The sequence below is a fragment of the Cervus canadensis genome, chromosome 2 (assembly GCF_019320065.1).
Source record: "Cervus canadensis isolate Bull #8, Minnesota chromosome 2, ASM1932006v1, whole genome shotgun sequence".
NCBI lineage: Eukaryota > Metazoa > Chordata > Mammalia > Artiodactyla > Cervidae > Cervus > Cervus canadensis.
The window spans coordinates 105,259,894-105,285,965 of record NC_057387.1 but is presented as its reverse complement, the minus strand read 5'-3'; the positions used below and the strand labels follow the sequence as shown (position 1 = coordinate 105,285,965).

Here is a 26,072-nt window from a genome sequence, read left to right as displayed (position 1 = left end):
ATACATAAAAAAATCTGATGAGAGTCTCTGGGGAAGATCTTGCCTTTATAATAAAAGGGGCAGGACTTGCCAGTACCATCCTCCCTTTCTTTTCAGCTTGAATACAATCACAATGCCTGGAGCCAGGGCAGCTGTCTTGCCACCATGAGAGCAAGGCATAGAGAATCACAGAAATGCCAGCCCTGGAGTCATCGAGCCAGGGAACCAACAGAAGCAGTTGCCTTCCTCCAGGCCTAAATGCAGGAAGGAATCAAGTCCTTTTTACTTAAACCACTGTTGGCCAGATTTTCTGTATTTGCAGCAGAAAGCGCTGCTAACTAATCCAACTACCTCAGAACATCATCTCCTGCCTGGATGTCTGCATAAGCCTCCTAAATGGTCTCCCTGCCTCCATTCTTACCCAGTTCCCCTCCAAATGGTCATTTGGAAACACAAATCTGATCATGTCACTTCTCCGCTTAAAACTCTTCACTGGCTTATTGATGTTCTTAGGATAAAATGCCTTAACCCATCCAACAAGGCCTGAAGGCTCTGGCCCTTCCTGGGCTTCCAAAATCCTCTCACAACACGCTCCCCCCTTGCTTCCTCTGCTCCAGCCAGGCTGGTCTTTTGCAGTCCCACAATCCCTCCCATCATGGGGCCTATTTCTCTCCCATCTGGAAAGCTTTTCCCACCCACCTCTGCCTTGCTAACTCCTACACACCCTTCAGATCTCAGCCCAGTTGTTGCTTCCTCAGGGAAGCTTTCTCTGGCCTCCCTGACTAGGTCAGATCTCCCTGCTGTTTGCTCTCAAGGCACTGTGTACCTCTTCTATCATTACAATTTTCAATTTGTGTGATTCAGAAATTGTCTGTCTCTCCCATTAGAAGGTAAGCTCCATGGAAGGGCAGGAATTCCATCCATCTTATTCAATGCATTATCTCCCCCATTCCTAGAACAATGCTTGGCAGATGGCACGTGTTGGAAAAGTGGGTGCAGACCTACAAAGAACAAGACCCATTCACGTATGACATTTTAACTGCCTCCTTGGAAAAGCCCCTGATGCTGGCAAAGATTGCAGGCAAAAGGAGAAGGGGGCGGCAGAAGATGAGATGGGTTAGATGGCATCACCAATTCAATGGGCGTGAATCTGAACAAACTCCAGGAGATGGAGGAGGACAGGGGAGCCTGGCGTGCTGCAGTCCATGGGGTCACAAAGAGTTGGACATGACTGAGCAACTGAACGACAACAGAAATGCCAAGGGACAGATACTACCCCACCCCTCAATTCACAGGAGAAGAAACTGAGGCTGGGAGGGCCTAGCGGACAGTCCCAAGGCTGCACAGTTGGTGGCAAACCCAGAAGTGAAACCCAGCGTAGCTTCACTCCAGCGCCTTAGCTTTTCTCCTTCCCATGCTGCTGCCCAGGGGAGACAAACTGATTAAACACCATTCTGAAGGAACGCAGTAATGGATTTGTTTTTTTTAAAAAGGAAACACAAAACTAAGAACCTCACACATACCACACACTCCAGAGGTAACCAGAGTGTGGTTTAGCCCTTTCCCCTGTGTGGTGAGTACTGAATTTGTTCCAAATCCAAGGTCAGAAGAGTAGAGAATAAAGGAGGCTCCCTGAAGCCCTCGGACAACTCTGGGTGCTAGTCTTACTTTCCCCCGTTCTGTGGCACCGAGGCATCTAACTACTTCCCCAGGACACAGCGAGCTGCCTGGGGGGTGAACCTCTGGGCCTAGGGAAGCAGCCACTTTTGCAATCGCCTGTGGCTGGCTGGGAAGTAGGGGGGTGAAGGAGGTTAGAAGGGTGCCACATGTGACACATTCTCTGATGCAGCTCACATCTTTCTGGGATTGGAAGAAGGACCACACATGCCGTCACCAAGAAATTACCCAATTTAGCACCAACTACACAATCCAGCAATTAGCTTCTTAAACCGGAACTTGCTGGGGCTGCCAGGCTGGCAGGGTTGTTGTTACAAATTTCACTGGGAAACCAGCTGTGTAATTCGCCAGGAGGTTGTCACTGCCCCAAGCAATTACCTTCCAGAAAAAGAATGGAAAATGGAGGAAGGAAAAGGGCTGCAGAGGACAAGAGTCAGGGTGCTTTCTTTTCCTCTCCCCCAGGGCCCTGCTTGGTCAAGCCAGCTGATTTTCCTTTCTTGAGACCTAGGTGACTCCCGGATTCCCGGCATCAAAGTAGTTCCTGGTATAGCCTCTGCCGTCAGACTCTCAGGGTTCAAATCCCTTTCCATTCACTCGCTCACTGTATGTACTTGGGCAGGTGGTTCGCCTCTCTCAGCCTATTTTCTCTTCTGTACGATTAGAGTTCTCAGAAAGCTACGAAGGCTGTGAGGGTCGACTAGGTAAAGCATATAATATTGTGCCCGGCACATGGTGAATCCTCAATAAAGGAGCGATAGGTATTTGTATTTTCATTTTTATGACTTCCTCCAGGGGTTTACAGTGTGACCTTGAGTAGGTCACTTTACTTCTCTGGGACAACTGTGTAAGACCAAAGGTATTTTACAGGAAAAGAAAAAGAAAAAACAGTTCTGAGACTTCCCTGGTGGTTCAGTGACTAAGATTCCTCACTTCCAATGCAGGTGGCCCAGGTTCGATCCCTGGTCAGGGAACTAGATCCCACATGCCACAATTAAGAGTTCGCATGCTGCAAACTCCGCATGCCGCAAGTAAGACCTCGCGCAGTCAAATAAATAAATACATATTTTTAAAAAAGAAAAAGGCAGTTTTTACACAAAATCATCCACACCTGCACACTCAAGGATCAAGGAGCCTTTGACAAAGGCCAGTGTCTCAGAGGTTAACACAAAGTGATGATTTGGGCAAAGATGAAGATTTCAAAAAGCAAGTATTAACTGCTTCATGCCTTCCCCCAAGAAGCTGTCTGGAAGAGGTACACACTGGACATGATGGTCCAGATGGCAGCAAAGGGGTACAGTTGCTCTCTGGCTGGAGATCAGCCTTCTCTAGACCCCTCACACTGAACCTCTGAGGTCATCCCCATACCAGTTCCAATACAGCACAACTTATAGCAACTTAGGCCTGGAACTCATCTGGCTGCTCTAGGCCTGGGCTCCTCCATGGCTGTGGGTAGAGGACCTCAGAGCTTCAGGCTTTACCTTCCTAGTCCCCTTCCCTGGGTCAGTCTAACCAGAGTGGCCAGGATTCTGCCTCAGTTTCCCTTTCCAGTCCTCCTCTACCCCTATCCTGACAGCAGCTTGGAGGCTGAGGCTGTCTTGTCCACGGTGAAGGGTCCAGCTACTGGGGAGCCCTGACACAGAGCCTCTGACCTGTATCCCAAGCTCAATGATGGGCCTTCCTCCTCCGGCCCCCACCTTCTCCTGCATCCAGGGCTGTCTGAGCCCCCTTGACCATTTCAGCACTGGCGTTGTTCAGCTCTCTTGGGCAGGATCTCTGCAGCTGGGCTGGTTTCCTCACCCCGGCCTCTCTTAACCTCGCTGCCCAGATTTGTCGCTGGAGACTCAGCATGCCTTCTGCCCAACCTCCACCCTTCGGACCCAAGAAAAACATTCTCTTCCCCTCACTGCCCCAAAAAGTGGAAAGAAGGAAGGGTGAGCAGAATAGGAGGGAGGGTTGGGATCTTTTTCATTCACTTTTATTACTTTATTTAATGAATTCCTCCTGGGGGTTTAGGGTAGGAATTTTACAGAAAATGGGCTTACTGCTCCGAAACACTTGTGACAGAGGCAGATCCAAAGGCTAAATCCATCTCCTGACCCACAGGACGGTGCTCAGCCTGTGAATAACCCATACTACCTATAATCTCTTTGAAAATCCCACCTCAGGGGGCTTTATACTTGATGTTCTCTCTGTTGGAACACTGTGCCCCAGATATTCCCATGGCTTCCTCTGTCTGATCTTTCAGGTCTCAGCTCAGAGAAGCCTTCCCTGACCACTCGCTAGCTGAAGTTGAGCTCCTTCCCCCAGGAACGCTCTACATCACCTGTTTTCATTGCCTTCATAGGGCTATCGCTCTTTGAAATTATTTTCTTTATCTAGTCCATGTTTATAGTATGTCTCCCCATAGCAGAATACAAGCCCCAGGGGGGCAGGAACTATGTCTGTCATGTGCTGCGTGCCTAGCATGAACAGGTGCTTAGAAAGTATCAAGTGTATGGATGCATGTCTTCACTTTCCACTCCACTCCTGTGCCCAACAGCCCACAGACAGGACCTCCACTCCTTTCTCCCTAAGGGCTCTGGAGAGCCCCTGGAGGATGTGGTATTAGAAATCCCATCACCAAATCCAGCCCTGTCCATCACGTTTATCTAGCCCCTCTCAACTGGCAGGTAAGGATAGTCCTTTTTCAGCCACTTCTGGGGCTCTCCAGATGTGCCTCTGCCTTCAAGGAAGGCAGTGAGGCGGAAGAGGAACGAGGCAGAGGAAGTTACCCTCCCGACACTGCAGAGCAGGAGGAGAGACCAAAAGGAGGGGAATATCCCAGCCCCAAAGAGCTCTCTTCCTCCAGACAATCTGGGCTCCAGCTCCTCTCCCAGCTGAGGCCATGTGGCCAAGAGGTGCCAGAAGCAAAGTTCAGGCTCTTTCAGGGCTGTCAAAGGCAATAAATGATACAGTTCAAGCTGATCAGTCTCACGCCTCACCCCCTAGCCGCAGCCATGGTCAACTGCTTTGGGCCCATTCTTCCCTTTTTTGTCAAATGATCAGTCCCCAGGAGGGTCTGCCTGCCCATGCTCCCACTCCTACCTGCCTGTTTTGGGAAAGACATCCCAGTCCACCACTGAGAGACAGACCTCCAGGATTAGACTCCTATAGGACCCTGGTCAGGGATAGCTAGCAAGAGAGGCTGTGGGTCCTGGGCCTCCCGGGTCCACCAGTTACTAGATGTGAAGCCTTAAGGAAGTCTTTGGACCTCTCTCTCTAGTTCAGTGTCTTCATTTTTCAAATGGGAGCAAGCATAGGTCCCTTCTCACCACGATGTCATGAGTATTAAGGTCATGCAGGTAAAATAGCGCAGCGCTGAAGGTTAGCTCCTGACAACCAGGGAGAAACTGCGAGAACCAGTGAGATCTGGAAGCAGGGCCTTTGAGAGGATTTCTCGGCCTCCGGCAGAGGCTGGAGCCACACCTGACTCAGATCTGGATCAGAGGTCCAAAACTGAAAACTCATTTGTTTCATGTTTCACCCAGGACCTTCTGTTTGCCTGGGTTCTTTTTGAAGACCTTCCACCCCTGGAGATGCTGAAGACAGCAGAGCAGCCCCAGTGATCAAAGATGATGGCATCTGAGGGAACTAGAGGCCCTTGATCTGTAGACCCCACAAATCCCTGCAGTCAGGGCTAGTGGTCTCTCTTCCAGCTCCAAGGATCTGGGAGGGAAAGTCCAGTGACGTTTTGCTGGATATTGCAAAGACAATCACCTGCTTCCAACCATTTTCTCTCAGCCTACCTGCATGACCATGAGTCTCAATTCTGTCATCTGTAAAGCAGGGATAACAAAACCTACCTCCTAAGTTGCAGCAATGAGTACCCAAGCTGATCTGTCCAAGGCAACGATCACATATGTTCCCACATGTTGGCTACTTCTGACTTCAGCACCTTAGTGCCTGCTTTTGTTTGTATGTGTTTGGTGGGACTTGGGCTGTTGCTGCCCTGGGCTCCAGAATGCTGCCAGCTTTGAGCCTGCTATCAGAAAACAACAGGCAGAATCCCCAGTCTACGGCAAGGGTCCACTGGGCAGCAGTTTCTCAGCCAGGTCAGGCCTGTGGCCGGTCCTCCTCCCTGGTCCACAGGTCTTATTCCCTCGTGAAGCCTGCCTCCTGGGTTAGCACCTGTCCTGTAAGCTCTCTGGGAGTTGGGGCAGGGGCTGTCTGCTGTCTTCTCCAGGCCTCTCCCACAGAGGAGTCAGGCACAGAGCTGGGTCCCCTGAGGGCTGGTTGGTGGGTTAACAGCCAGGTTCATGTGGCAGCACCTCTCAAACCTCAGCTCTGCCTGGTCCTCCCCCAGCATCCAGAGTACCTTAACCCCTGCTCTCTTCTCTAGCTTTCTGGGCTTAGCAGGAGCCAGGACCACAACAGGATACAGAATGGGGAGAGGAGTCAGCACAGACTGTAGGATTCTTCCATATGGAAAGCCTGTCCCCCGACCTTTGCCTCTGATGCAGTTCAGGCATCCTCTCTTCCAAGAAACCTCACCTAAGCTTGCCCACCTCATCAACCCTGGGCCATAGTAGTCGCTACCTTCTCTAAGGTCCCATACTTCAACACAGTAGGATAAAAATGTGTTTGCAGGGTGTGAGCTCCTTGGAAAGCAGGATCCATCTGCTTTATCTCTGTATAAACAAAACCTGGCATAGACTAGATGCTCAATAAGTTCAGGTTAGTAATTGAGCCATCGAGAAGTAGTATCCATCTGCTGGGGCATAGAAATAGGGTGAGAAATGGGAGAAGGCATGAGGGAAATGACTCCCTGCAGCTGGACCAGAACTCTGCAGTAGGCAGGGCTGGTCCAGTGTGATGTGGGTTTCCTGAAGAGCTGGGAGTATCCTGTCCAGGGAGACATATAAGCTGAGATTGGAGAACCACCTTGGAGGATAGTATGGGATGCATTCAAGCATAGAACACATTTCAGATCACACAACCTCTGGTACCTTTCAACTCTAAAGCCTAAGGCTCAGCTCACTGAATGCCTACAACTGAGCAGGCACTGTGTCAAGTGCTAAGTGTACTTTTTTGTATAGTCCTCAAAACCATCCTTTGCAGTAGGTGCCATTATTATCCCCATTTTACAGATGAGGAGATGGAGGCTGAGAAATTTAAAACTCGCCCAAAGTCACACAGGTGGTAGAGGATTTGAATATGGATCTGGTCCTGGCCTGACACTCTCAACCACTAGGAGATCAAGCCCTGGCACATCTGAAGGAGCATCTCTCTGACCAAACTGGCCTGATGAGATCACCAAGTGGACTCCCAGTGTGCCCTGACTCATCACTTAGCCTCAGGAAACCTCCACCCTCGCCATCCCTCCCTTGCACATGGGCATCCATGGTCCCAAGAATGTCTATTCACAATTTAACACACATGTTCTCCAGAGGCAGCTTATGAGCCATGCAGACTCATTCAACACAACTCACGTGGCATTTGTCCTCAAATAACTAGTCACCATCACATAACATGCACACATACATACAGACTTGTTCCCACAAGGGTTCACACATGTGCATTTTCATCCAAAGGACATGGATGCTTGTGCACACAGAAGCTACACAGACACAAAACCTCACATACATGTTCACATGTTTATCCCCATACAACAGATACCCATGTTCATCTCACATCGCTTAAGCACCCACATCTGCTCAACATCATACATCAAATCCTCCCCCAACAAGAACTTTATCCATTGTTCCCAGATCTAATACTGGGCCCAGGTGAGCAATGATGCTGCCTCCCTCTGGGGTTGGCCAGGCAGCCCTAAGATGGGGAGATGGCTCAGCCTGCCTGTGATGGATGGAATTAATCTACTGAGCTGGAGAAACTAAATAATTAAATCCCTAATCACCCCCCAAGCCAGCCCAAGCCAATATAGCTGAGGGAGGGAGGGGGCTCTCAGGCCCAGACCAATATCCTAGAGAGGAGGAGGGGCTTGGGAAGAGAGGCCTAGACAGAACCCTCTAGGAGGGTTCTTTGGAAGGCAGACAAGCAGCCACGGTTCTCCCTCTCCATGTGAAAACGGAGCAGCTTGGGAAGATGGCCCACCAGCACCCACTCACACAGGATGAGACCAAGGGGTACCGTCCTCCTCCCACCAGCCCCAGAGCCCTTCCTGTCTCTCCAGGGTGTGGGTCTTAGGAGAGTAAGGGGATGGGGCAGCGGGGGGGCGGGGGGGGGGGCACAGAACATTCAAAGTGCACAGGACCACGGTCATCCATGGCGATCGACTGCCCAAAGGGGCGCTGATGCAGAATCAGTCAGGCCCCGGCCACCCCTGGAAGAGGCCCTTCCCCAGCCTGGCGCAGAGGGCAGGGAAGGGCCCTCCGCACAGGTGCGGCCTGCTTCCCTCAGGAAGAGGGGCCAGCACGTGACTAACAGGCTGAGGAAGGAGCAGAGGCCTGGGCAGGGGGGCTCAGGGAACGAGCCTGGGAACAGGCCCCAGTCTGATTGGCTGAAAAGTGGGTCATTTTCCTTTTGAAAAATAGGGAGAAAATGGAGAAGTAGGTCGGGCTCTCATCCCCTCAGCCCCAGGAACCATGCCTTGTGGGGTGGGGCGAGAAGGAGAGGTCTGCACCTGCCAAAGCCCCCCCCCCTCCCCCAGGACCCCACTGGGGCCCCCGGTACAGGAGGACAAGGTCGTCATCACTCAGGAAGCCCAAGGGCATGCACCCTCTGAGGCCAGGCCGGGAGCACAAGTCTCGCCCTGCCCTGGGGGCCCTGGGCCCGACTGGAGGGGTGGGGGGGCTCAGACACGCAGGACCTGGAGGAGCCCCCTCCCATCCTCCCGTCGGTGTGGTGCTTCCTCGCCTCTCCTCTCCTCCCTTTCCTCAACGTCCACGTGGGCAGAGTCGTTGCCATGACACCGCGCGCAGGTGGGCGGCTCTGGCGGCTGTCTGGGCCCAACCCCCATGCTCAGAGCCCAGGTGGGAGGGGAGCGGCGGCAGCGCCCCCGCCCCTGGTCCAGAGGCGAGCAGAGATTGGCAGAAGGCCCCTCACACACCCCAGAACCCCGAGTCTCTAGCTCTTGGAAAGGAAGCAACCCAGATGCAGGCTTGGGGGTCTCGGGGAGGAGCTCTCAAAGAGGACTTGAGGCCTTCACCCCCGCCCACCCCCGGCCCCTAGGGGTCAGGGGGCGGCGCCGGAGGGGGCTGACCCACGGCTCCCACCTCTTCCCCCGTTGCTCACCCGCCGGCCTCCAAGCTTCCCCGGGTACTAAGTTTCCGTCGCTTCACCCTAGACGCTGAAAGGTCCTGCCCGAGGGCTAACCTCAGTGCCTCATTCTGCAACGCAAGCTCAAGTCTTCCTGCCCTCTCTTTAGGGAGGAAATCAGACCAAGCTGAGACGCTCAGAGAGATTCCTCCCCTACCACCAAACCCCTAGTCTGTCCTCTGGAAATTGGGTCTCCATTCCTTGGGTGTCCTCACATCCCTGAACTCACACACCCTGGGGCAGGGGGGAATCGCTCACTCCGAAGTCCATACTTGGGGTCACGTCAGCCACCCTACTAGGAAAAAGGACCAGAGAGGAGCAGAGAGAGGAGGAGGGGCAGAAAAAGATGGGGCTACCCAGTGGATGCCCTCTGGGGATGCTGTCCTGCCTCTCACCACGTCTTGCTTCAGGAGGTCTGGGCCGGGCCTGCGGTCGCTGCCTCTGAGCACCCCTCTCAGGGTCCACGTGCCTCCCCCACGTGTCTCTAAGTCTCTGTGACTCTGACTTCTGAAGACCCCTTCCACTGCTCAGGACCCAGGACCCTTGTGGAACCTTGTGTGCTGAGGCAGAAGCCCTGCATCACTGACCAAATGGAACCTGCCTGGCAGTCCTTTGAGCCTGCTTGACAGAGGAAGGCGGATGTGTGGGGAGCATCCAGGGTTAGCTGGAGGGTGTCCAGCTTGTCACTCGGTGCTCATGGCATCCATACCATATTAACATATAAAGACATTTTTACTTTCTTCCTTAGCTTTCTTTGACTCAGACAGTAGATGTAACTGGCTAAACTATAATACGTGCGCACACGTGGGCCTATGTGTGTGTGCATGCGTGTGTTTGTACACTGTATCTCCCTTTCTCCACCTCCACTCCTGATGTTCTCCATCAGGCCACCCTCATCCTAAATTTCCACCAAAGCTCTTCCAGCGGGTTCCTAACTGGCCTCTCCACCTTGTAGCTTGGCCCAGCCCGATCCACTCTCCTCACTGCCTGCCACTGTGATCTACCTAAGATCTGTGTGTAGTGAATGCCTCTGAGCCAGGCACGCCTCGGAACACAGTGGGTGCCAGAGCAAAACCAGATCTCCTCATGCTCCATTCTCATGAAGTTTATATCCTAGTGGAAAAGGAGATGCGGAACAAATTTATGAAATAATGGAGGTGGTAAGTGCTGAAAATTTTTTTTTTGAGGTGAGAGGACAGCATGACAAGGGGGCTATTTAAGATAGACTGTGGGGGAGGCCTCTCCAAAAAAGTGACTTTTGAGCTAAGACTTGAATCAAGTGAAGGAGTAAGTCACGCGGGTACCTGGGGGGAGAGCACTTCAGGCTGAAGGGAAAGCAGCGGCCCGGAGATGAGGCTGTGCTCAGCTCAGCATCTTTGTGGAACTGAAAGGAAGCACTTGCAGGGAAGGAACTTGAAATCAGGGAAGTCACCGGAGGCTACTTTACACACAGCACTTCTGTCACTCAGGGCCCACTAAGCACTCAGGATTTCACTCTGAGTGAGATGGAAAGCCATGGGAAAGGCATAATTCTGGCTCAGATGGTGAAGTATCTGCCTGCAATGCAGGAGACCTAGGTTCAATCCCTGGGTCAGGAAGATCCCCTGGAGACGGGAATAGCTATCCACTCTAGTATTCTTGCCTGGAGAATTCCATGGAGCCTGGCAGGCACAGTCTATGGGGTCGTAAAGAATCCAACATGACTGAGTGACTAACACTATCTTAGGCTGGCTGCTTTCGTGGGGAAGCTCTCTGGAGGAGAGGCTGGCAAGGGAGGAGGTAAGGAGACCAGTTGGGACCTTTCCTGTCACTGAAACACCTTTTCCTAAAGTTGCCCACCTGGTGAATACCTGTTTAAGCCTTGGCTCAATGGCCTCCTCTTCTGTGGATCCTTTACTAAGGCCCTCCCTTTCCCACTCTGGAATTGACCAAGCCCTCCACAGACCCCCACTAGTCCCCATGAATACATCTGTCCTCCTGCTTTCCTGAACACTCTCCTGGATCCAGGTCTAGATTGTAAGTTACCCGAGGTTGAGGACCATCCCCAGTGTCCAGCACAGTACACGGCACAACACAGGCATGAGGTAAACGTTGGCTGAGTGAATGGATGAATCAGGGGAGGCACACGTGATGGAAGAGGGACTCTTCGTAAGCTGTTGTTAACCTGGGTGAGTGAGGTCACGGGTTGCCATCAGGCCAATATTAGGACACGCATGCCTGTTAATTTGCCTCAATCATGTCTCACTGTTTGCAACCCAATGAACTGCAGCCCGCCAGGCTCCTCTGTCCATGGGATTCTCCAGGCAAGAATACTGAAGTGGGCTGTCATGCCCTCATCCAGGGGATCTTCCTGACCCAGGGATCGAACCTGCGTCTCTTATGCCACCTGAATTCCTTACTACTAGCACCACCTGGGAAGCCCAATATTAGCAAATGCCTACACATTTAGTAAATGCATACATATTTTGCATACTCTGTCTATATACATATGCGTGTTAGCATGTATGTTTACGTCGACAAACCTCTCTTTTGGTAGGTATGTTCCTGTAGATTTTTTCATGTGTACACATTAGAAAGTACATTTATGTTGAAATATGCAAAGACAAAAAGGCAAAGACAAGTAATGTACACATACACATATACACAAATACATGTATATGTGAGCACAGGCTGATGTACACACTTGGACCTCCCTAAAATCCCTGCCCCTTTCATCCACTGAGCCCAGGTTGTCCGGTTTGATTCTTGAAACCTCAGTAGTAATGTTAACATTCAAGCTCTCAAACTCCTTCCCCATATACACTCCTGGGCACCATAGCATTTGATCAGCTTTCAGCTCAGCTCCCTTACTCAGCTGTCCCCAAGGCCTGCACAGGCCTCTCCTCTGCAAACTCCCTTCATATGGATGGTGGTGGGGAAGAGTTGAGGCCCCATAAAAGATAATTTGAGAGACCTCAAGGAGCCTGGTTTTTGGAGAAGAGCTACAGGCATCAGAGTGGATCAAGTTCAAGCCTGTGTGAAAAAAACTTTTGAACAGCCCCACTGTTTGGTCAGAATCTCTCTTTCATCCTTTCTGTCACATCCATTCACGTGGATGACAACTTATATACATATATTCATATGCTGTTAATTCATGTGCTGCCTCACATGCATACTTACATTCACATATACATATGGTTGAGTGAGCACCCCACCCCCCCCACAGGTTTAATTAGGTAATTGCCTGTATAGTCACATGTATACCTAAATGCATACATAGAGCCCTACATATCTATATACATGTGTCTATACAAACTCACAAATGTGTTTGTACACATTCATGCAGCACTCTCACACTTATGTATGGACATATACACAGTCACACACACACTCACAGACAGAAATACACATGCACAGGCACTGGAAGAGCAGAGACACCCAGCCTCTCCTCTGGCTTTTCCATCCTATGCACAAAACTGGAAGTCCATCTTCTCTCCAAGTGACACTACAAGCTTGCATTTGCTCTCTCCTCTTGCCAGTCTCCCAGTTCTTTCTGGAAAGTTGTTCCTATTATCAATAAGATAAGCCCCACTCCTGGACATACTCCATTTCTACCCACTCACAGAAAAAAAAAAAAAAAAGTCATTCCAAAAAAGGGCTTTGTTATCCCCTTGTCTCATGCCTGGAATAATCAGTATTTCCACAGACAACCTGGGAGGCAGGGAACATGAAGCAGGTGCACCTCAGAGGAGAAGCACCTTTTTCCACCCAAAAGGCAGCCCCCACCTCCCATATATCTAAAACTTTTTAATTCTAAAAGGGGAAATGAAGGGAAAGTATTAAGGCCAGGGTTCTTCCTCCCAGTCCCCCTGGGTATGTTGCACAGCTCCCAGATTCCAAAACAGCTATTGGGGCAGAGAAAAGAACAGTACAAACATTGTCTCTGGGCACTAAAACTTCTCGGGATGCCTCTCTTCTTCCCTAGAGGACAGCTGCATGACGTCTAGTGAAACCCTCCCACCCCTGGAGGCTTAAAAATGTAAAGAGTGGGGGTAACCTGGGCTCACAAGACTAAAAGAAGCAACTATTTAGAGAGCAGGAGCTGGCTAGGGAGCAGGAAAGCAAACGGAAGACCCCTCCCAGCAGGAAAGCAGCTGCTGAAACACTAGATCGTGAATGTAGCAAGACTCTCCAAGGGGCCCCGGAGAAGGGGGTGGACATCCAACATTCCATGTGGGGGTGGAGGGGTGACTGCTTCAGGCAGTAGCAGCAGCTCCAAAGTAAAGTCTTATCAAAGCTGTTATGTAACCAAGAGAGCTGAGTAGAGCACAAACACCTCCCCTCCCCAAACAGGCACCCACACCCACACCCACCACCTCCCAGCACCCACAGCACAGGAAAACTCAGCTCCTCCCAAGCAACCAGAGAAGAATCATCCTGACGAGTTACATGAAAAACATGATGGGTGAGGGGCTCCTTATTAACCAGAAGTCACATCTGGAAAGGTCAGACCTGGTTCCGTTTGGGGTCCCTAACTACCTCCCCCTTTCCTTGAACTCCCTGCCACACCCATTTTTTGCCCAGCATCCGGAAACTTTCTCCTTCCTCTCCCCTCAAGAAGGATGCCATTTGAATATTTGATTGTTCTCCTGGGGATGGAAGGTGAAGCTGCCATCATCCACTCCTGCCTGTTGTTCCCCCACAGTCTCATCTGCATGTCCTGACATTTGGCTTTCATCCCCCTGGGATGACAAGAGAAGGGACCCGGAGAAATAAATCCTTGCTCTATTCCCTTCAGATTTACAAAGATGGAGCCTAAGAACCCAGAAAACTGAGATGATCCTGACCCTAGGTTAGTGGGGAAAAGATTTACAAAGGAGCTGAGGATTGAAATCCAGAACCCCAATCCCCCAATTTGAGTAGCTTTTTTCTCCCCCAGATTTTCCTCGTTGCCCACTGCCCCATCGCTAGTAGCCTCCTCCTTCTCTGCTCCATGGCACTGAACAACCCCACCCACTCCTTGAATCCTCTGCTTGGAAACCTTCCTCCCCAACAAAAGTCTCTCTCAAATGCTGCTCTGAGCTGTGGCTGGGCTGGGCAAAACAGGAGACAGGCTTGCAGAGTATTTCACTGCCTCTTTCCTTAATTCAAAAGTATGATGGGCAGGGGGATGTTACATGGTCAAATTATCCAGTACTCCTGAGCTCTACCCGACCCAGGCCTAAACCGGCAAAACCTGAACTCTCTTAGTTCAGATCTGCCTCGAGTCTGAACTTCTGGGACCCAGTAGCAGAAAGGCTGGTGCCAGTACCCCTAAGCTTATTGCGCTAAAAACTATCCAGGAGAAGAGAGCTCACAGCAGAAACATCATCACCTACCCATACCCCCACACTAACCATATGGTGGTTTTAGAAAGGGGAGGAGGAACTGAAACAGGAAAACAGGGGTCCCTTTCCCACATACTATTAAGAACGGTGAGGCCTAAGGCCAGGGGAAGGACCCCAAAATCTATCTGTCCACCCAAGGACTCTGTCCTTGGAAAGTGGGTCATTTGGAAGAATTTTTCTAGTGAGCCCTCAGCTCTGCCCATCACCGGTCCCCCAATGCAGCCCCAATCAATACTCAGGACAGTTCCAAAGCAGCAAATCCTACCGAGTCAAATTCAGCACCTGGGACAGCTCCCAGCCACTCTGCGGGCCCCATTGCCAGAAAGGCAGGATGCCAGAAGCGAAAGGCTTACCCCACTCTACACCCTCTTGAGTACAGAAGCCCCTCTCCCCTGCCCCTCCCACACTCGCTCCCATCCACCGGAGGCACCTGGTACTCCTCCTTTCTCTCTATGTCCAAAGAAAGAAAAGAAACCCAGACACGAGACTTCCCTGAGTGAGCCTAGAGAGAGGACCCCACCCACCTCTTTTCAGCCCTGAGCCTCTCAACGCCACTCACAGCTGGTTCTAAAACCACTTTCCTTCTCAACCACCACCCCAAAAAATAAAAGAAATACTCACGTGGGGGCTCCCAGCCCTGCAGGCAGATGTGGTGGGGGGAGGCAGAGACAGGTAGCTCCCCACACCCTGTTCTGAGACCCCTTTCTGAAGGAGCCAGCTCCCATCTGGACTGGGGGGAGGAAAGACATGTGGAAGCACTGAGTGAGGGGAGGGAAGAAGAGAGGAGGAGGCAAGAGCGAGGGACTGCAGGGTGGGGATGTCCGGATAGGGGCGAGGGAATCCTTTCTAATTTCATTCTCTCCCCATGTCTACATGAGCCCTGCAGGCTCAGCTCTTTAATATTTACACACAGGAAGAGGAAAGGATGAGAAAGGACAGACAGTGAGGGGGGCAGGGGATACCTGAGCTCAAAGGGGATAGAGGCAGGAGCCTTGGAGAGCTGGGTGCTCACACCATCCCCAGGTCATTTCCATTCTGAGCTCTTGACTGGAAGGAAGAAGGAACTCTGGGACCATTCTGTCCCTTTGTTAACAAGACACTTTGAAACAGCATCAGAAAAAGATCAGATCCCCACCCACATACCTGGACACCCCCACAAACCCAGATTTCTTGGGTGCCTTATGTTCAGATGATAGAGGCAGTATTCATGCGCAAGCATGTTCTGATGCTTGGAGGCATGTTTGCATGTAGGCTGCTGTGTAAAAGCACATGAACATGTCAGCCAGCATGTACAGGTTTCTACAAGTATGTTCTCAGTATATGCACATGTAACAGCCCATGCAATCATACGCAAACTTATATAATCATATCTGTAAACCAGTCCCCAAGCAACTTCCCCACAGCTCCCCAGCTACAGTCCCAAGGACAAGGCCACCCACCTCCCCAGACTCCCTTATTCACAGGCCCCTCCCTCAAAGCCTCACTTTTTCTTTCTGTGACATGGGGAGAAGGGATGGTTGGAAGGCATGCTGCATTTGAGCCCAGGGACTTGACAAGTTATTAGCAACGATGAGCTGGCAGCTCGTTACCATAACGATGTTGCCACCACCTCACCCCAGCTCAAACCCAGACTCCCCAGACAGCAGGAGGCCCGCTGAGCCAGCAGCCTTCAGACTGGGGGGTTGGGGGGGAAGAGGGAATCAAAACATAGCGCTTGTAGAGTGGAGGGTATGCAGCTGTTCTTCCAACCCCCACTGAGAGACAAAGCTTTGAATCTACCAAGTGGGAATGACATCAGACTCTGGAAAGGTTTCCTGACCATGGGGCTGGTAAGATACTGGAAGGGGTCTGTAGAAGCCCCTCTAGACAAAGGCTTTTGTTGTCATTTGCTCCTCTGTCCCCTCACCCAAAAGAATCTCTTCTACTGATCTTAGTAGATTACTAGAAAAACCGAACACGTAGGAGGCTCTTCTATGAATTTTGATTTTCCCATCTGTAAAATGGGAACTTATCTTTATCATTTACCCGAGACTCTGGGAAAGTTTAATCAGAAAGAGTTTAAGAGTAACCACAAACCCCTCCAAAATCATACAAGCCCCAGAAGCTTCTCTACCTAACTGGAACCTATAAACTTATAAAATAAGGAATTGTCAGGTCAACAAAATGCATCAGAAACTGGATGGTATGAAGCAAAATGGAGCTCAGCCAGCCCAGGTTCCAACATCAACTGGAGAGAGATGATGTGAGCTGCCAGGTAGCAGCCAGCTGCTGCCACAGAAGAAAGTCTGGGAGTCTGGCCTGCAGCAGTTTCAGTCCCTCACTGGCGAGAATTAAAGAGATGCCATGGCCTACCTCAGTGGTGGGTATGGCTAGGAATCCCCGTTCCCAGGAACATCTGTTAACTCCTCTTTGGAAAGGGGTCCCAGGTCGAAGGGTCTATAGCCTTAGGGTTATTGAGTCTTTGCTTCTTTTCCCCAAATCCCTTCTGCTCTAAGGAGCAAAAGGTGGGAGTGGGGGTTTCCAGGAATGGAAAGCAACATGGAAGGTTGAAAAGTTCCTGAGCTAAGATAGCTAGGAACCCACAAGTTTGTTGTATGACCTTGGGCAAGTCCTCTTCCTTCTCTGGGCTTCAATCTCCTCACTTTGTAATTAAGAGATTGGACCAAGTCAATTCTAAGTTTCCTCCCCTGGCCGTCATTCTGTAACTACATACAAGCTCCCTCCTTGGACATGAGCCCCCTGGCATAAAATGCAGTGGGCACTGCCTGCCAGATCAGTGGAGCAGTGGGGGGTGGGGGATGCGGGGGTTGTATCTGAGGCTGTTCATCCTATGTTCGTGTTCCTTTTAGAAACACCTGCCACCCTAGCCCTCCCAGCTCCCTTTTTAGACCCTGATTCACTGCCAACTCACGAAGCCTCTCCCACCCCTCCCTCCTCTCTTCTCCCCCTCTCTCCCATCTAGGCCTTGGCAGCTGGGTGCAGAAGTGGCCCCAGCACTCAGGGAATGCTGGGCGGAGGTGGAGGGCAGTGCCACCGGGGTCAGAGCGAGCACAGCAGGGAGCACCACTCTCTAACCTCGGCCCAGCCCAGCTCTTCCGGTCAGCAAAAGACCCAGGCTGAAGTCTTTCTGAACCACTAACTAGCAGTGTGTGATTGTGGGGAATGCAATTCAACTCTCAAGCCTCAACATCCTCATCTGTAAGTGGGCATTATATTAGGTTGAACCACATGCAATTGCTGGGTTTGTAGGTAAAAAGCAAAGACAGTTGAATATTGGTAATTTCATATGACTTAACCTGCCCTGCCTGTTTCCTGGGGCTGTTAGGAAGAAGAGAAAGAGTTGAGAGGGGAGCATTTTTCAAAAGCCCTGAACTGATACAAGGACATTGTCTCTTAAATTATTATTACTTCAAAGAGCTTTTGCACAGACCCACCTGGAGTCAGTGGGCTGAACCAATGACCCAGAACTTAGAAATCGAGGACTTGGAAGTCTAGAGACAGCCACCTGCTCTGATGACTAAGAACAGGACAGAAGCCTCCACCTGGCCTCCTGAGCCCCTGGCGCTAAAGGGCCCTTGGTGAAACATCACTGGGATGACACAGGTTCCAGACCTCAAGAAGGAGACGCACACACAGGCACACACTCCAGCTGCACCCCCCGCCCCACAACCCCCAGGAGCCGCAGTGTCCAGCCAGGACACAACCAGTAGCATCACAGAGGGTACCGCCTGGGTAGGTGAAGGTGGGAACCAAGGTGGAAAGTGCCATGCAGCTCTTGCCTGAGTGGGGTGAGCAGCCCCTGGGGAAGGGCTTTGATCTGACCTCACAAAGTCCCATCTCTCTGTCCCATCCCCAGCACCCCACCAGGCATCCCCTGGGGGAGGAGGGGACAAAGCCTAGGTGTGCGTGATTCCGAATGAACCCAGCTCAGATACATTCCCACATAGCACGCACCCCCCCAACCACACACACACACATTCACGCAGGCCACAGATACCTGAACCCACTCTCGGAAACAGTCACACTAGCACACACACATCCGCTCACATATACACTCAGAGGACACCCCCCCCGCCCCAGGCACACACGGTGACAACACACACACACTCATTCACACACATGTTCACAGATACATACACGGGAACACCCTCCACACTCACACTGCATACACCCACGGACACGCACACACTCACCCACAATGACACACGCACACTCTCGCTCCATACACTCACTGGCACGCACAGCCACCCACAGACCCACACGGTGACACACACGTTCATCACAGACACACAGTGACATGCACTCACACTCACACACCTGCAGAGGAAAACTTCTCTCCGGATCTCCCTGAAACCTCCACTTCCCCCCACCACCCTGCTGGCTGCTCCCGCTCAGACCCAAGCCTCAGCCGGGCCGGGGCTGGGCCGGGGCTGGTGGCCCCGCGGCTCGACCCCGAGAGCCGGTCCCCGGTCCGCGTGGTCTCCCACCCGTCCCTCCGGTCAGGCCCGCGGGCAGCCAGGCCCGGGCGGGGGCGGCGGAGGAGGCCCAGCCTTCCCCCATCCCCGGACAGGGAACCGAGGCCGCCGGAGCCCGGGGCGTGGGCGGCGCCGGGGCCGCAGCCAGGCCGAGGCTGGGGGGCGCTGCAGAGGGCGCGGCGCGCGCGGCCCGGTCCCCACCCCTCCCCGCGGCTTACCTGGCCCGGCTCGGGCTCCGGCCGGGTTACATGGTGCCGGCGGCCCGGGCCGTGGGCGCTGCGGCGGCGGGCGGGCGGGCAGGGAAGGGGCCCGGCACTGCGGAGCCCCCGGCGAAGGGGCCGCGCCGGCTGCGGAGCCCCGAGCGAGCGCCGAGCGGCAGCGGGCGCGGGAGCGGGAGGCGGCCAAGCCACGGAGGCTGGATTTCCCGGGGACCAGGAAGGGGAGGCGGGGGGATCCCGCCCGCGCGCTCCGCCCCCGCCCCCGCCCCCGCCCCCGCGCAGGGCTGCCGAGCCCGGAGCCGGCGAGAGGGAGGGGGCCGAGCTCCCCGCCCCCGCACGGGACCCAGGAGGGCCGAGGTCGCAGCCAGCGGACGGCCGCCCGGGTCTCCGAGGAGCGCCCGCCTCGGGGAGGCTGAGCGACGGCTCTGCGAGGCCCAGGCGGGGGTGCGAATAAGCTCCCCCTCCCCGGGGACCACCGGGTCCGCGTCCGCTGGGGACCCAGGAGCGGGCACACACAGTGTCACGGTCACGCACGGCCGCCCAGGCACAGGGTCCGGAGCCCAGAGACGGGCGCTTGGGGAGAGAGTCACACAGCCTCCCAGACAGGGTCTGCGCCCCACCGAGGCACAGTCACACCCTGAATGTCACACAGCCCCCTGGGCGCATCCCTTTAGGAGACGCTTTTCGGGTTTCGCGATGAGCTACCCGACTGCAGCTGCTGGCCGCAGGTCTAAGGGCCCCTCTTCGGCCCTGCGTCCCCGGCTGGGGCGCCGTGCCGCGGCTCAGAGCCACGGAGTGGATGGAGTCTGTCACCCACAGCCCAGGCAGCCCCACTGTGTGGACGGAAAACCCCGCTCGACCTGCGGACTTTGCCAGGGCCCCACCTGTGCCCACTGTGTCCGCCCACCTCTAGGCCCGGAGCCAGGGGTCGTGCCAAGGCGGGGGCGGGCTGGGGGAGGGAAAAGGGACGGTCCGGAGCACAGCCGGAGGCTGCAGAGCCGGGACTCGGGCTGCGGGAGCCAGGAGAGGCGGAGGAGAAAAGGACTGCAGCAGTCCCTGGCTGGAATCCGTCTTGGCGCCCAGAACGATGCTGTAATGGGGGGGAGGGGGCCGCACGGGGGAAACCGCTTGGGGAGGGGCTGGCTCTGGGTTCTGATTTCCTGAGGTGGGTGTGAAGGGAGCTCGGCCTCAGGCGCTGAAAGTTGGGGTGGAGAGTAGCGTGCATCCTTAAAGCCGTCTTTCCCTCTTCCCTCGTCCACCTTTTCTGGTCTGGAAAGCTTTGGGGCGATGAGGTGTGGGTTTGGGAGGCTTAGGGAGACTGAACATCCTCCTCTCTAGGAATAGACAGACCTTGGAATAGTTCTGATTCAGTATCCACCCGACAGCCTTCTCTCTGTACCTTTTTGGGGCCACTGGCTCTCCTTATATAAAGGGGGAAGCTGAAGATAGAGGAAGTAGAAGTCACAGGCCCAAGTGAATTAAAACTGGGAGTCACGCCCTTTCCCCATTTCCCAAGAAGATGTTTGAAGAGGCCACATGACATAAATTCTGGTGGGAGATAGGCGGACTGGTCACCTGTCCTGCTGCCTACAAGACCTATTCAATCAAGAAGTTTCACCCTGGGCTAAGGTTGCAGAGAATTCCCAGCCCAGGGATCAGCCAAGACCAGATAACAGGGAAGATCAGATAGAAAGCAGATCCTAGGAACCCTCTTTAGAACTGCAAGAAGCATCTCACTTGCCATGAAGTATAAGAACAGCCGTCACGCAGGATGTTAAAAGGCACCGCCACGTTTTCTCCGTTTTTTTAATTATTATTATTTTATTTATTTATTTTTGACTGTGCTGGGTCTTCACTGCTGCCTGCAGGCTTTCTCTGGTTGCAGTGAGCATGGCGCACAGGTGTCTCAATGCAGTGGCTTTTCTTATTTTGGAGCACAGGCTCTAGGGCATGCAGGCCCAATAGTTGTGGCACATGGTCTTAGCTGTCCCACAGCATATGGAATCTTTCCAGAACAGGGATCGAACCCATGTCTCCTGCATTGTCAGGCGGATTCTTAATCACTGGACCACCAGGGAAGTCCTTCTCAGTTCTAAAATGTACATTCTGTTAACTATTCTGAAATTGGAAAAGCATCTTACGATGGATAGGGACATTTTATGTGGTTCTCTACTTTTTTACAGTTGTATGAAAGAGTTGACATATTTTAGAATTAAGAAATGGTGTAGTTTTCATCTGTTCCTTCCACGAATATTTACTGATTGTACCTGGCACCTTGCTAGCCTGCTGGGGCATAAAGATTAGTCAGACAGTCTTTAGATAGCATTCTCTCACAGCCATCCAGTATCGTATGAGGGAGATAGAGAGGGAAATCAGTCATGACTCTCAGGGCCAGCTGCATGGGAGTGTGAGTGGGGCAGTCACACAGAGCCCCACGCTTACAAGGTTTATGCTCTGCTGTCACAGTTTTGAAATTCTCAATAATTTTTTTAACAAGGGACCTTGCACTCCACAAATTATGACTGCTGTGTTAAGAATGCCATGCCTTAATAGAGACGAGCACTAAATACTTTTAGAATCTAGAGCTCTGTCTGGGTGAAGAAGGGCAGTCAAAGAAGTCAAGAAGCATAACGGAAGCATTTGAATCGAGTCTCCAAGACCAGAAGAGAGAATTAGAGAGCCACACAGGTGCAGAGACAGAGAAACTCATCAAAATGTCAGTCAAGCAGTATGGCAGACTAGGTGCCTGGTTTATCCTCCCACTGAAAACATGATAAATGATTTTTTTTAATGATAGATGAAATATATTTTTAAATCTTCTTAACTGCATCAGTGAGCTGGTTAAAAAAAAAAAAAGAATCCCTCCTGCCAAAATCTAAGTGAAGACAGAACCAGAGGAGTAAGCAGAGCACTGAAGCCAACTTTAGCCTTGGGGACTATAATACCTTGGTTGCAAAAGTGGTGCTAATTCACCCCTCCATGAATCCATGATTTTGCCATATGACTTTGCAACTCCCTGCATCAAGAAAGGGCTCTGTTTTCCCACTCCTTAAATCTGGATGGAGTTGTGACTTGCTTTAACCAACAGAATATGGAAAAAGTCATGGTGTGTCTATTCTGAGCCCAAACTGTAAAAGGCTTGCCTGCTTCTACTCTTTGTCTTGGTCTTCTGCCTCCTTTGTGAGAACAAGCTGTTGGATAACAGACAAGATGCAAGCGAGACTTGCTATCCAAGACAAGGCCATCACAGACCAGGCTGTAGCCAGCTGACCCCCAAACATGTGAGAGAATCCAGCCAAGAGCAACAGAGACACATACCTTACTGTGGCTGACTGTAGACACTTAAGTGAGACCACCTGAATGAGAAGAATCACTCAGTCGGTCTGAGGACTGTTGAGCAATAATTATGCATATTAATTTGAGCCACTGAGAAAAACCACTATCCTAAAAGACACACATACCCCAATGTTCATTGCATCATTATTCACAATAGCCAGGACATGGAAGCAACCTAGGTATCTATTGACAGATGAATGGATAAAGAAGGTGTGGTACAAATATACAATGGAATATAACTCAGCCATAAAAAAGAACGAATTTGAATCAGTTCTAGTGAGGTGGATGAACTTAGAGCCTGTTATATGGAGTGAAGTAAGTCAGAAAGAGAAAAATAAATATCATACATTAATGCACATATATATGGAATTTAGAAAAAAAGGGGGGTATTGAAGAACCTATTTGCAAGGAAGGAATGGAGATGCAAATGTAGAGAATAGACTAATGGACACAGTGGGGGAGGGAGAGAGTGGGACGAATGGAGAAAGTAGCATCAACATATATGTACTATCATGTGTGAAATGGATAGCTGGTGAAAAGTTGCTATGTAACACAGGGAGCTCCACCTGGCACTCTGTGATGACCTAAGAGGGTGGGACAGAGGGGAGGGGAGGGGTGCTTGAGAGGGATATATGAATAAATACAGCTGATTCACGTTGTTGTACAGCAGAAACCAACACAACATTGTAAAAAAAAATTTTTTAATAAATAACTAAAACACTATGGGCAACAAAAATAAATAAATAAATGAAATGTTCCCAGATAGGTAGTACCCCAGGTGTCTAGCAGAAGGAAACATAAATCTTTGTTAGAGGACCTCACTTTAATCTCAGGATTCAAATAATTTCCAGCAATACAGTTCCAAAGAAAATGAACAGCAACAAATAGCAGAAACACATCTACAAGGGACCCAGTTACTAGAATTATGAGACACAGATGATAAAATGTGTTTGATATATTTAGAGAAAATAATCCTATTGCCTTTAGTTTGTTTTTCTTGTCTTATTGTGCTGGCCACAGAACAATGTTAGGTAGAAGTGATGATGGTGGGTATGTTTGTTTTGTTCAGAATTTTAATGCTCCAACACTTTTTCTTTAGGATGAGACTTATTGTGGGATTTTTGAATACCTCTCTTGATCAGGTAAAGGAAATTCCACTTTATTGCTAATTTACTACAAGTTTTATCAAATGTATTTTGAATTTTTCAAAGGTTTTTTTCTGCATCTTTTGATGTGATCGTATGGTTTTTCTCCTTTAATCTATTGTGATCAATTCCATTTAGACATTTATTATATTAATATTAAATTTTACTAATATTAATTTTACTTTCCTGAGATAAACCAAATTTACTTGAGGAGTTTAGCATTTCTTTTACATGTACTATTGGATTTGATCTGGTAGTGTTTTGTTTTGGATTTTTGCATCCTGTATTAATAAATTAAATAACCCTGATGTTTTCCTGTTCTTTGTTATCTAGGATTTGGTTTCTAAGTTATTCTAGCTTCTTAGAGTGTGTTTTTGTCTCTGAAGAAGTTTGTATAAGAATAGGATGATTTGATAGATGTTAAATTTGGTGAGACACATCTGTAAAACCATCTGGAACTGGTGCGTTTTTGTTTTAATGGAAAGTTTTTTGTTTGGCCTTGTTTTGTTTAGTTTTACTATTACTGCTGTTTCTTTAACAAGACTATTCATTTATGTTTTGGCTGCACTGTGTGACTTGTTTGATCTTAGTTCCCTGGCAGTGAAAGTACTGAGTCCTAACCACTGGTGCACCATGGAATTCCCTAACAGGACTATTTAAAGGACTATGTCAAGTTTTCTATTTCTTCTGAATCAATTCTAAGAATTTATATCTTGCTACAAATGTCTATTTTGTCTAAGTTTTCAAACATACTGTCATAAAGTTAATGATGAAATTCTCATTTTTTTTAAATTGGAGGATAATTGCTGTACAATGTTGTGTTGGTTTCTGCCATTCAACAATGTGAATCAGTCATAACTGTATATATATCCATACATATATATATATATATCCCCTCCCTCTTGAGTCTCCCTCCCACTCCCCTACCCCACCCTACCCCTCTAGGTCATCACAGACTGCCAGGCTGGGCTCTCTGTCTTACACGGTAGCTTCCCGCCAGCTGGCTGTCTTACACAGAGTAATGCATATACGTCAATCCTACTTTCTCAATTTGCCCTGCCCTCTCCTTCTCACGCTGTGTCCACAAATCCATTCTCTATGTCTGCGTCTCTATTCCTTCCCTGCAGAAGATAGGTTTATCAGTACCATTTTTCTAGATTTCATATATGTTGATATGTTGATATATGATATTTATTATTGTCTTTCTGACTTACTTCACCCTGTATAATAGGCTCTAGGTTACATCCACCTCACTACAACTGACTCAAATTCATTCCTTTATATGGCCAAGTAATATTCCATTGTATGTATGTTATCTTTTGAATCTGCTTCCTCTGTAATTGTGCCTCCTTTATAATATGTATTGGTGCCATCTCTCTTTTTCTTGATTCTCATTGCCAGAGACTTGTCCATATTTTAATTATTGTAAAGGATAATTTTTTGTTTGCTTTGTCAATCTTCTCTATTGTATCTTCTAGTTTCTTGATTTCTGCTCTTATTTGTATTGTTTCAGTTCAGTTCAGTCGCTCAATCATGTCCGACTCTTTGCAACCCCATGAACCGCAGCACACCAGGCCTCCCTGTGCATCGCCAACTCCCAGAGTCCACCCACACCCATGTCCATCGAGTTGGTGATGCCATCCAAGCATTTCATCCTCTGTCGTCCCCTTCTCCTCCTGCCCGGAATCCCTCCCGGCATCACGGTCTTTTCCAGTGAGTCAGCTCTTCACATCAGGTGGCCAAAGTATTGGAGTTTCAGCTTCAACATCAGTCCTTCCAATGAACACCCAGGACTGATCTCCTTTAGGATGGACTGGTTGGATCTCCTTGCAGTCCAAGGGACTCTCAAGAGTCTTCTCCAACACCACAGTTCAAAAGCATCAATTCTTCTGTGCTCAGCTTTCTTTATAGTCCCACTCTCACATCCATACATGACTACTGGAAAAACCACAGCCTTGACTAGATGGACCTTTTTTGGCAAAGTAATGTCTCTGCTTTTTCATATGCTGTCTAGGTTGGTCATAACTTTCCTTCCAAAGAGTAAGCGTGTTTTAATTTCATGGCTGCAATCACCATCTGCAGTGATTTTGAAGCCCTGAAAAATAAAGTCAGCCACTGTTTCCACTGTTTCCCCATCTATCTGCCATGAAGTGATGGGACCAGATGCCATGATCTTAGTTTTCTGAATGTTGAACTTTAAGCCAACTTTTTCACTCTCCTCTTTCATTTTCATCAAGAGGCTCTTTAGTTCTTCTTCACTTTTTGCCATAAGGATGGTGTCATCTGCATATCTGAGGTTATTGATATTTCTCCTGGCAATCTTGATTCCAGCTTGTGCTTTCTCCAGCCCAGCATTTCTCATAATGTACTCTGCATATAAGTTAAATAAGCAGGGTGACAATATATAGCCTTGACGTACTCTTTTTCCTATTTGGAACCAGTCTGTTGTTCCATGCCCAGTTCTAACTCTTGCTTCCTGACCTGCATACAGGTTTCTCAAGAGGCTACTGCCCTCTATTTTCTTCAAGTCTACTCCTTCTTTAAGTCACTGCTTAGTTTGGAAATGTGTTTCTTAATTTTTGGCTTTTCCTTTTATTCTTGTATTTTTTCTTAAATGTT

At 50.2% G+C, this 26,072-nt stretch overlaps 1 protein-coding gene across 2 annotated transcripts in view; it reads right to left on the bottom strand.

Annotated features, from left to right (window-relative positions):
- Positions 1–19,172, bottom strand: part of DLGAP3 (DLG associated protein 3) — a 62,983-nt gene extending 43,811 nt beyond the window's left edge. Inside the window, exon 1 of one of the 2 annotated variants that reach the window (XM_043461976.1) lies at positions 18,973–19,172. The gene's annotated coding sequence lies outside the window, so the exon portion shown is untranslated. Of the gene's footprint in view, positions 1–14,900; positions 14,963–18,972 lie in introns of those variants that run through there. The other variant, XM_043461977.1, reaches the window with a different exon arrangement.
- Positions 19,173–26,072: the final 6,900 nt, after the last annotated feature.